The sequence below is a fragment of the Barbus barbus genome, assembly GCF_936440315.1.
Source record: "Barbus barbus genome assembly, chromosome: 11".
NCBI lineage: Eukaryota > Metazoa > Chordata > Actinopteri > Cypriniformes > Cyprinidae > Barbus > Barbus barbus.
In genome coordinates, this window is record NC_136739.1 from 16,938,470 (window position 1) to 16,951,035 (window position 12,566).

Here is a 12,566-nt window from a genome sequence, read left to right on the forward strand (position 1 = left end):
GGAACAGGATGAATACCTGTGGCATCAACTTTATGTCCCAAGAAAACACCTTCCTTTTCCATGAACTTACACTTCCCTCTTTTCAGTCTTAATCCAAACTCCTCCAGCATCTGCAACACTTGATCCAATGTCCCCAGATGTTCTTGATCATTTTTTCCTGTCAACAGAATATCAGCTAAATACACTGTGACTTTTGGAATATCCTTCAGGATTCCTTCCATAGTTCTCTGGAAGATTGCTGGACTCGAACTCACTCCAAAGGGTAATCGTGTATACGTAAAGAGACATTTGTGAGTATTTACAATGACATATTGCTTGGATGTCGCGTCCAACAAAATGACGATTCCCGGTTAACAGACACTCTATAATCTCCACAGTCTCACTGATCCATCTGGCTTCAACACAGGCACGATAGGAGCTGCCCACTCTGAAAACTTCACAGGTTCGATGATACGTTCTTTAATCAGCCGATCAAGTTCAGCTTCCACCTTCTCTCTCATGGCAAAAGATAATGAACGTGGTTTAAAAAAATTAGAAAAAAATGAGGCTTCGCACCACTGACTACATTAATCTTGGCTGTGGCTCCTTCTAATGTTCCTTAAGTTATTCTTTAAAAACTATTTAATGTTTCTTTAAAATATATTGTTTGAATTGTATTCATCTTTTCCCAGCCAAGTTCCAACTCAGCAAGCCATGATCTTCCCAACAAGTTAGGACCAGATCCTGCCACCACCACAACTGAGAGGTCTTTAACTCATCCATTATGCTTGACTTGAACTTTGCTGGTTCCTAGAACATTTACTGATTGGCCTGTATATGTCTTTAAATTGAGATAACTTTGTTTCAATTTAGGTTTAGTTTTAGGTTAAGTTTGCCATATGTCACCTGTGATAACACAGTTACACTACATCCAGTGTCAACTTCGAACTTCACATGACACTCATTCATAAGTAAAACTTGGGTAAAAGGAGGTACAGGAGACTGAGCTGTTTGTATGCTATACATGCTGAAAACTTCTTCACACAGCTCTTCCTCTTGCAAATAATTAGCCCTCTTTGAATGTTTTCCTCTCTCCCATTTCACAGTTCTCTTGCCTTTGTTACTAACAATTTCTTGTGGTTTCATTCTGCACACTCTTTGCACATGTCCAATTTTACCATACTTGTAACATTATTCTTTGGCAAACTTTTGACATATGGTTAGTTCCACCACATTGATAACACATTCCTGCACCCTTTAGATTACTTCTTTCTTCAGTATCCACCTTGAAAACAGTAGTACTCACACAATTTCCTTTTTCTCTGTGCAAACCTGCCACATCTTTATTTGCAGTTTCAATAGCCTGAGCTTTCTTCAGTGCAGTTTTGAACGTTAATACATCCTCAGTCAGTAATCTCCGTTGTATGCTGTCATCATTAACACCACATACTAATCTGTCTCTCAGCATAACTGTGAGTGTGTCTCCGAAATTACAAAATTCTTGTGCAAGTTTTCTTAATTCAGCCACATATTCTACTATGCTTTCATCATGGCGTCTGTTTCTTGAATTAAACTTCCACCTCTGAACTATTTCATTGGCTTCAAGTGGTTTTTCAGTAAACTCACCAATTCTTCAGAACTTTTTGCACCTGGTTTGTCTCGATTCAACAAATTCCTCATCAATGTGTACGTCTGCGCTCCAACACAACTTAACAATATGGCTAGTTTCTTCTCTGTTCTTTCAACATCATTTGCCACAAAGAAATTATTCAGTGCTTCACAATACTCTTCCCATGATTGTGACTTACTATCAAATGGTGTTACGGATCCAACCATTCCAGCCATTGTTTCTTTAATCAATCATTCCACGTGGTAGCAACTTGTTTCAATCAGCTCAGCCGCTTCAGCATCCCGTTTCTCACTTGCTTCTTTGAAATTGCTGCTTCATCCTTATTTGTCTTCATTTATCTTCATCTCCTTGTTTATCCTTGTTGCCATATGTAGTATCTTGAGATACTTAGAAAAGAAAACTCAGATGAGCCAAAAGTTCTCGATGGTCACTTTATTGAGGACCCATAGCAGCGTTCAGACATACACACCTGCATGGCAATAGAGCACGCACAATGCGCTTCTTCACAGCCTTTTTATAGTGCCCCAACTCATACACTATATGTTACCGCCCCCCTGCAGGACAAATCTCAATATACACATACAACAATATGGATCATATCTCTTTTTTGTACGAACACTGTTAGTAGTAGTGATACAGTATGATCTAAGGTATTGTATGCAATACATACACATTTGGTATCAGTTGTAATAGTAGTTATAATAGTAATTATCTATTAAAAGTACACCTTTGTTTATTTGGAGGTACAACTTACAATAAAGTTGCATTGGGTTTCATGTTATACAAGCTTGGAGGTTTTTAGTTAAGGGTCATTACTGGACTAGTGGAGGCACTTTCATTTTGTGACGTAATGACATAATGTCCTTTCATAACAGCATCTGTGTGATTGTTTTTGTTCATTATATTATATCACATTTAATGATAGTAAAAAGCACTCCAAAGTCAGCTATGTCAGAAAAAACTTTTTTTAACCGATTTTCTGGGTTATTCCTGTCATGCAGTTGACTCAAATTAGTCAACCATGTTTTCAGACATCAGCAGTATCTCTCAGTCTTTCTTCTCAACTGAGTAACTGTAATTTGTCATTAAAAGGCACCACAGGGTCTCCCAGTGAAACTCAGGCACTTGAGCGTTGTTATCTGCAGTATGCTTCTTTGCTTGGCTGTGCTAAATTTAGTTTAGACTTCTTGGGTAAATGTCAGGCTGGTTATTTATGACAGTGTTGGTGGGTTCAACCTCCCAGCAGGATTTACACTAATGCCGACAGTGTCCTACTGTGACAGACAAACAGTAATGATGGGCCTTGCAGTGAGGAATGAGTACTGGGAAACTAGGTGGGATGAAAGATAAAGAAAAAGACAGATTCAGTCAGGTAATCAAGGCGAGTGAGAGTGTGTGAATGTGTGTTTGGTGGAGGGGTGTAGAAGAACAAAATGGAGAATTGCTCAGTCTCAGCGGTTAGTGAAGTAAAGAAAAAACTGTAGAAAAACACTTGAACAGAGGGAATAAGATACTGTAGCTTAGAAGGGGTTATAGAGTAAGAGAACAACAACAACAGAGAAAATATAGATTTTTCTAAAATACAATAAATAGATGAGTATTTTTGCGCTGTATTCCTCAGATTTTTATTAGGGAAAGGGCAGTGGTGTGTGGCCAAGTATGGTGACCCATACTCGAAATTTTTGCTCTGCATTTAACCCATCCAAGTGCACACATAGTAGTGAAAATACACCCGGAGCAGTGGGCAGCCATTGCTGCAGCGCCCGGGGAGCAGTTGGGGGTTCGGTGCCTTGCTCAAGGGTCTCACCTCAGTCGTGGTATTGAGGGTGGAGAGAGTATTGGTTATTCACTCCCCCACCTACAATCCCTACCGGACCCAAGACTCAAACTCCCACGACCTTCGGATTACAAGTCCAACTCTCTATCCATTAGGCCACGACTGCCATAAGATGTTGAGGATAAAGTTAACTCTCACAGGCTCAATGGCCCCAAAGTAGAGATGGGCTGAGGTTAACTCTGCAGGTTTTATCAGAAAAACGCTCAGTGACTTTGATGTTTAACACTGTCTGTAACTATTTGATGTCTTTGAAAAAAAATATATACATTTGAGCATCTTTATTGCATCTTTATTTGAGAGTAGAAAAATCCAATAGAGCTGTTCAATCTGTAGATATAAAATTTGCCTTTGTTTTATGGGTTCCCTTGCGATTTTCTGATGCCGTTTTCAAATTTATGAGTAAAATAAGGTCTGTGGTTAGCTCTACTTGAAGGGACTTTCATATTTGTATTGCAACATAAGTTACACACAGCTAAACCTTAAATATGTATTCTGAAACTGTTTTGTGTTTGATGTTCCTTACAAATTTCTACATGAGCATTACAGGAGTTGTCTGATTGGTCAGGCATATACGTCCTTAGTAGTTATGTGTAGCAACATATGTTAGTATGACACCTTAAAACATACACTGTGATGTGGAAAATATGTTTTTACCCACACAATGTTGAAGGTATGACATTTTCCAGCAGAGGCTAAGTGGACCTGCTAACCAGATAAACCTCGACACCTCAGAGAAAACTCACAGAGGAATCTGATTGAATGTATCAGGTTCCCAAAGCCTCTCCCACTTTACACACAGACAGACAGCGCTGACCTGTGTTTGAGTGTTATTTACAGTGTCACATAACCTCCAGGCCATGTCTTTAATCAACAAGTTCCTCACTGGATGATGCTCTGCAATGCACTGTTGATAGTAAAATTCTGCCGTCCTGTCATATGAACATATATTTGGTCATGTCATCATACAAAAATACATCATGTAGTTCTTATGTGGTAATTTTTCACTCTTCTATAGTAAATGAAGGTTTAATATAACTTTCATTTATTTATTTATTTACTCTTGAAGGAATTTAAATGTAGTTGACTTTGTCTTTTAATGGTGCCGTAAGCAATGTAAGCTTTCTGCAACATGACAAACTAACAGTTCCTTGGGTTATTTTTTTATTTATTTACTTTACTTTATTTATTTATTTCTGCAGTTTAATCTGGAGTCCAAAACTGTCACAGAGAAAGATGTGATATCAGGACATGTAATGGCAATATTTTTTGAGTGCCAGTCCATCACTTACAACACAGTTAATCAAATATTGCAATATTATGTATTAAATAATATATGATTAATCTATTTTATATACTATGATATACATAACTGTTATAAAAAATATGTTTTTTTGCACTTTTGACACATTAGTTACATAAGTTGTTAAAGACTTCAGGGGATAAAAAGATAATTATTTTTTTTTTTAAACTAGTCTACCAGATTTTGTGCTCTCAGTTGCAGAACTAGAGTTAGTCGTGAGTAAAAAGATGCTGATCGGTTGGAACTCCGCAGTCTCAAGAATGAGACTGTCAGCAAAAAAAGTGCATTTGGCCTTTGCCTTGTCCTTTGGTGCAGATCTTTATTATATTTCAGTGTGATTTAGGAACCATCACAGGGAGCACTTCAGATCTGTGCTAAATGCTCAGCTGTCAATAGAACCACTGTCTGAGAGGCTCTTTTGGTGGAGGAAAGCCTGCATTAGTACCAAATTAACCTTTTCCCATCAATCAGCAGTTAACAACAGCAATTTCTCTCTTGGTCACACACACACTCACCGAGTGCTCATTGATCTCGCACTGACATTGAACTGTTTCCATCAAGAAACAATTAAATGGAAAACTCATGTGGAGACATGGCCAGCAACACATGGCCAGATAACATTTTTGGTGTGGTTTATGGCTTCTGACACAGCTGAAATAAATCAATCCCCTCTCTGTGTACAAACAAAGCGCAGATTAAGAACGGGGCGCAAGGGGATGTGGGAGATGTACTGAATTGCCCTCACATAGGGATCCAACCACTACAAGCGGATTGAAGATATTTACTTTGTTTCTGAGTGTGTTTTCTGATGAGCGTATGCCAAGGCTTATGAGATTCCCATCTAATGTGCGATTTAAGCATTACGCTGAGTAAATAGTTTGCTAAGCATTTCTGTAGAAAGATTATTGAACACTTTTCTTACCATAACTGCTTTGGAAAACAAAAGAATAGGGTGCAGTTTAAATTTCTAAATTGTGTGGATGACATGTTCCTGTTTTTGCTCCATGAACTTCATGTGATTTAAAACTAGTGCTTGGTTTGATGATCCAGTGAGGGCAGTATTCTAAGCTTTTATTCTAACTAATGTTTGTTAAATGATGGAGTGTGGATGTTCATCTGATGATCCTGTTTTTAAAGGATGAGGTTCAAAAACTCAAAGGAGTAATCCAGGAGTTGAAGATCACAATATCAGTTGTCATTAATGGATGTTCATACACAATGCCAAAGTCTGGGTTGGGTGTCCAAACCATTAATGTAATTTAAATGGGTTTGTCTTGGTAATAACAAATTACTAGTTGTAATCTATCTAACCCATTTCCCAGAATGACTATTGTTACTATTGACAAAGTATTCAGTCAATGCTGTGGAATTTTTACGTCCTTTTTACATGCATTTATTTCACTTATATTTTCAACAAACACAGAATTTTCATCATAACCAACACAGTGCAGACATGATGTACTGTAAATAAAAGAGATTCATTGTGTACTGTAGACAGACTAATTGATTATAATGGGAGCTGGCGAGAGTGCTGAACAGAGGTGATTGACAGCTCCAGCAATTATAAAGGAAGCGTTTTTTGCTAATTTCCTGTATAATTTAATTGCAATTTAGTAACAGATGATTTTTATGCAACAAAGAGGAACTATGTGAAGTTGTCTGGTAAGTCAGTGGCTTGATTTATTGACTGGTTGTAGGTGGGTCAAGGAGATGAGGAAGAAGTGAAATACAAGTCACTTTGGCAGTTTGGTTTCAGTTTGGAGTCGACTTCCCCAATAAAGGGTATAAGAGGTCATTGTATTATAAAAACATATTGTGAAGTGACATACTGCCAAGTATGGTGACCCATACTCGGAATTCGTGCTCTGCATTTAACCCATCCAACGTGCACACACACACCGTGAACATACACCCGGAGCAGTGGGCAGCCATTTATGCTGCGGCGCCCGGGGAGCAGTTGGGGATTCGGTGCCTTGCTCAAGGGCACCTCAGTCGTGGTATTGAGGGTGGAGAGAGCGCTGGACATTCACTCCCACCACTTACAATTCCTGCCGGCCAGAGACTCGAACCCGCAACCTTCGGATTACAAGTCCGACTCTCTAACCATTAGGCCACGACTTCCCCAATAAAGGGTATAAGAGGTCATTGTATTATAAAAACATATTGTGAAGTGACATACTGCCAAGTATGGTGACCCATACTCGGAATTCGTGCTCTGCATTTAACCCATCCAACGTGCACACACACAGCAGTGAATTCCGAGTATGGGTCACCATACTTGGCTGAATGTCACTTCACACTTCACACTTATGTGTCAAAAACATAAGACAAAATTTAAGCCTTTAAGCCTATTAAACAAATCACTATGTCTTCTAGTGTTACGGATGGTTATTACATATTTAGGTAGCCTACAGTTTAAAGCAATCAGGCCCACAAATTACTCTCAAATGTATTGTTGCTTAATTATCCTGGATAACTGCAGCTGTGGAGGAACCTTCTCTTGATGTAAGGGCTGTTTTAGTGATGCTTTAGTGAGGCCACCGACTGATTTGTGAAGATTTGGCTGAGCATTTGAAAACTTTTTAAAGGGGTTATATGATACTATTTTAAAGATCATTATTTTGTGTATTTGGTGTAACAGAACATGCTTTAATGTAAAAAAACATTATTTTTCATATACTGTACATTATTGTAGTTCCTCTATGCCCCACCTCTCTCAAACACATCGTTTTCTACAAAGCCCCTCCTTCTGACAAGTGCAGTCTTCTCTGTTTGGCCAACTGACCCAGTGCATTGTGATTGACTGAACACCACAAGCACGTGTCGGAAATGTAATTTCCCTTACCATAATCACGAGCTTCAGCTTTCAAGTTAGCTTATCAGTTCAAGCCCGAAAGGGGAATAGAGTCGCGTGACAGACACAGCGATGCTCGTATGTATTTGCAGTACACAAGCTGCAGTTAAGACAATTTCTGACGGGCTGTACACTCTGCTGTGATGTGACCCTGTTCCCCTCACACACACAGCGTGTTAGGCGCAAAACTCTGCATATGGACAGTCAATACAAATACTTGAACTAATAACAAATCATACTTACAGTCGCTGATTCAGAAGCATTTTTTATGTCATTTTTTTTTTAGAAATAGCCTTCATGCATAGCCAGCCTTGTACTCTCCTAGGTTCACAAAACTCGTCCATAAAATGTGTTGCACAAATTTAAACATTTGGGTTGTGCTTTTCTGTTGTAAATAATCTTAACTAATGATTCCTAATTGCATCTACTTTCGGAAAGGCCAAATAAAGTGCTTTTTTCGCAAAGAAACATACAGCCTCTCCCTGACATGGCTGCATCAACACTAAATGCGGTTACTGAAACCACAACTTTGGGCGACATTACGCAAATATTTCCACATCATGACATAGACATGTGGGGGCGTGTTTGAATGAGCCATTTTAGGGGTTGTGTGGACGACTTTTATAAAGAATATCTCTTTGGGTTTGAGACTTTAGTCTTTGCAACTTTAGGGATCTCATCTATGCACAAACAGCTTGCAACACTCCAAAGAGAGAGGAAAACTTGAAATCGCATCATATGACCCCTTTAACAATATGAAATGAGTAATAGCAGAATTGAGGCCAGTACCTTGTTGGATGGTCCCTGCACACTTAAACACCTAGCACAAAAATAGAGTTTATATTTTAAACTACATTATTAAGGGTGTTTTCACACCTGGCTCATTTAGAATGTTTGTTTCAGAACCTATCCCGTTTGTCTCCCTTAATTCATTTTGTGTAGGCATACTGTATGTGAACATGGCAATTGCAGATCCATACAAAAATAATCGGTCCGGGATAATACATATATATATATAGTTATATTTTAACTAGTTTATATATGAAATAGTTTATTTGAAATATAATTATATATAATTTATTATTTAGATAAATAAGCTACAGAAAAAGCCACATTAAGCCCAAGGAGTGAACTTGTCGATTCATCTCGATGAACGCAGAGGAACATAAACAAGTGATCTCTGAACAATAAGAGGACAGTTTTACTCACATGTGATTTGCATAAACACAGTTTGGTACGCTTTGAAATGTTGCCTTGTGAAAACACACCGAACCAAGAATGCAACATTGTAACAAATGGTAACACTTTAATTTACAGTGTCCTTGTTACACATTTCATGTACTTACTATTATAAAAACAATCAGTTATTCATAATTACATGCAAGTTACCCTAAGACAAACCCTAACCCTAACCACATAGTAAGTACATGTAGTTAACTTCTATTACTCAGTACTTAAATGAATAATTACACTGTAACAAGAACACCTTAAAATAAAGTATAACCTAACAAATTAAGTTCCTGTTTCAGAACAAAGCAACTGATCTACAGGTCTGAAAATGCCCTAAGAAGAGGATAAATGGCGTAAATTTATCATTAATTTATTTATTCTGTGTATGTTGACAAACTGTTTTTATAAATGTGTTCATCATAGAGGACACTGGGGCTAATTGTCACACTTAAGTTAATATTTCTTGTGGTACGTTTACTGTATTCTAGAAAGTCAACTTTTGAATTGATACATACCTAAACGTCTTGGTTAAAAAAAGCTATTAAACATTTACAGATACAGTTCTTTGAGCGCAGCTTGACCTTTTGTGACAGCCTGGCCCATCTGCAGTTAGTCCTGCTCTCTCCTATACAGCAGTTAACAGAAATGACACAAGACAAGACTGTATTCACAGTAACTTATGATTCTGTAAAAGGAAGCATCAGAGGAGACTAAATATATGAGTTGGCTGGAGAGTCTGATTTAAAACCGTAAGTGGATAGAGCAGCATGCAGAATTGCAGGTAACAAGTATGGCAGCCATCCAAGCTTGTGCAGCAGAGAGGCTGAAGCATCATCACGATATTGACTTACTGTAATTTACATCAGGGAGTGCTGAGCCCACTTCAGCTAAGCTAAATTGGGCTCTATGAATAAATAAAATGGCAAAGTTACAAACAAATAAAGCACACGAAAAAGCTCAAACATTATGCATATGAGAAAAGAAAGAAGAAAAGCGGGAAAATTAATTTTTAAAGGTGCCATAGAATGCATTTATACAATATTTTAAATTGTTCTCTGATATCTACATAGAAGGTATGTGGCTTAGGTAAGGGTAAAACGGTTTTACATGTCCATTTACAACCCTAGGATTTGTCCCTAGAATGAAATAGTCTGTTATTACCTTATTTGGAAGGGTCATGAATAATAATTTTGAGCTCTGCTCTGATTGGCTGTTTCACAGTGCGGCTCAATGTTGAGCTCTGCTCTGATTGGTTGTTTCACAGTGCGGCTCATTTCAGTAGCTCACACAGCATGAAGGAAACACAGGGAAAATATACATTTCAATATTTTCTCGCACAGTTATATCATTGGGTAATTATACTGTAAATAAAATGTGGGCATCAGGGAGCCATTATTAATATGCGGGGCATTGAAACTGCTTTTGAGTTCAGTTTCAGTTTCACTTTCGAGATTCGCGATAGATCAGATGCTTGTCAGTGGTGCTCAGGATCTGTAAATCATTCGCCATCATCCTTTGTCATGTCTCCTTCCTCTGTTTATGTGGTAAGTGAAATCTTATGTACTGTAACGTAACAGGCTACCGCTAGCAAGAAGCTAACCATGTCCCTTTAGTGGCTCGCATTATTTTATTAAAATGACTTTCTGAATACAGACACCAACCCATCCCTGCACTTCACATCCCCTGCACAGCCTGGAACATAACATTTATTTCTATGATCTGCCATTTTTGCTGTTGTCCTTGCTTGTTTTTTCACAATACCTGCAGAACTTCTGATGATTCGGCTGTGCAGGTTCGGCTGGCGTAGAACATGGGCGGGTATGCAAATGTTGGAGGCGCACATATTAGTGATCCCGACTATAACATCACAGTCGGTGTTATGTCCTAATTCGCCTATTTTTCAGTGGTATTTTGCATTCACAAGATTTACATAAGAAGGAGGAAACAATGGTGTTTGAGGCTCACGGTATGTCATTTCCATGTACAGAACTGTTATTATTCAACGATGCCAAGGCAAATAAAGTTTTCCATTCTATTCCATTCAATTTTAATGAAAACAAAAAAAAATCCTGCAATTGGGATTGTAAATTCGGTTTCAATTATTTTTCACTGACTTGGAAATACCCTCAATCTAACCTCAAAGATCCACTAGTTTGAGATTGTTTTAAAGGAGCCTTTACATATGACATAACCTCTTTGTCTTGATTTGAAATGTTGCCCTGTGAAAGGTGTAATACACTGGCAAGTGCTCTGGTTTGTTATGAATCTGGATCAAGCGAGTTTGTACTCTAGGTTGTTGTATTTTTCATAAAGGGCACACTGGTCCGTTGTGACTAGCGCCAATCTCATTCAGCGCGCTCCCATTAATTTAATTTAATGTGATTTAATGCCAGATCTGTGTACGTCACTCAGCTGTGACTCACTGGCTTCCCTGGCCTCATTTTCCACCCGGATTTGGTTATGTATGTTGCTGCTTAGGTGGTTTAGTAAGTTGATGAGGACCAAAATATCACAAAAAACTCTATGTACAACATAAACGGAACAACCTTTATCTTTCATTTGTTTTTGTTTTTTTTCTACTTCTACTACTTTTGTTTATAGTTGGTGCAAGAGACGTTTTACCAAATTTTAACGACTAAAAGTACATATCTTTTACAGTGAATACATCTCAACATCTGTTTTATAGAAATCATAGTATAGAATACTTGCTTATTTTCTCTCAAGTGTTTAATGTAATGTATCATTAGAATATTTGCTTACACTTTAAAATAAATTAACATCATTTTTACAGCATTTATTAAACTTCAGTTAATAAAATTGTTATTTATTGTTTTTTGTGAAAGTTTAAAGTGCAGCAACAAATTTTTGTTTTAGTATTTCTAAATGTTCAAATATTTATAAAAGCTGTGGAAGTATTGTTCATTGGTGGCTCGTATTAATGAATTTCGTTGACTAATGTTAACAAAAGAAACCTTATTGTAAAGTGTTACAGAATATTCTTCTTTGCAGATGACACACATGATCATTTGTTTCAGCATCAGTTATTTCTTAGCTACTTTGCGCTGTGTTTTTTAAGTATGGGCAGTGAAGCTGCATCACCAATTGCCTTTAATCTTCTTTTGAATAAACCTGAATGGCACATAAAACCACAAGATAAGGAATAAATGCCCTGAGAAATTATGATGAATAATTAAGAGTCTTTATAGAATTCTTCACTTCAGTTTTGATAGGGTCTGTAAACCACTACACATTACATTTTATGACCAGCCATTATAATAAACTTCTATTTAGAGACTGTTAATTGACCCCTCTGTTGAATTCCCAAAGAAACGGTCTCCCTTGGCAACAATGACTCATAGAAACGTGCTCAATGATTCAGCTAATAGCACCATGCTTCCCCAATATAGCCGCACATACACAAACAAACACGATGAAATTGCAGCAGCAGATTACTATCAAGATGGGTGAAGTCAAGCAACTCGAGGCTGTTGTTAAATTGGCCAATCACACAAGTCATGTGCTGTGTCCAATTTGCTCTTGTGGGATTAGTATAGTTGACCTCTAATAGCTTGGTGTTTGCCATTAGACGGGGTACCCAAAGGTCTTTGCTCATTTCAGCTCTAGATAAATGAAGCTGATTACGGTCCATATTTATCCCACACTCTGCATCTGTTGGCATGTAAATCAAAATGTAAATGAGGTGGGGTGGATTGTTTGGCATGCAGTATATATTTAA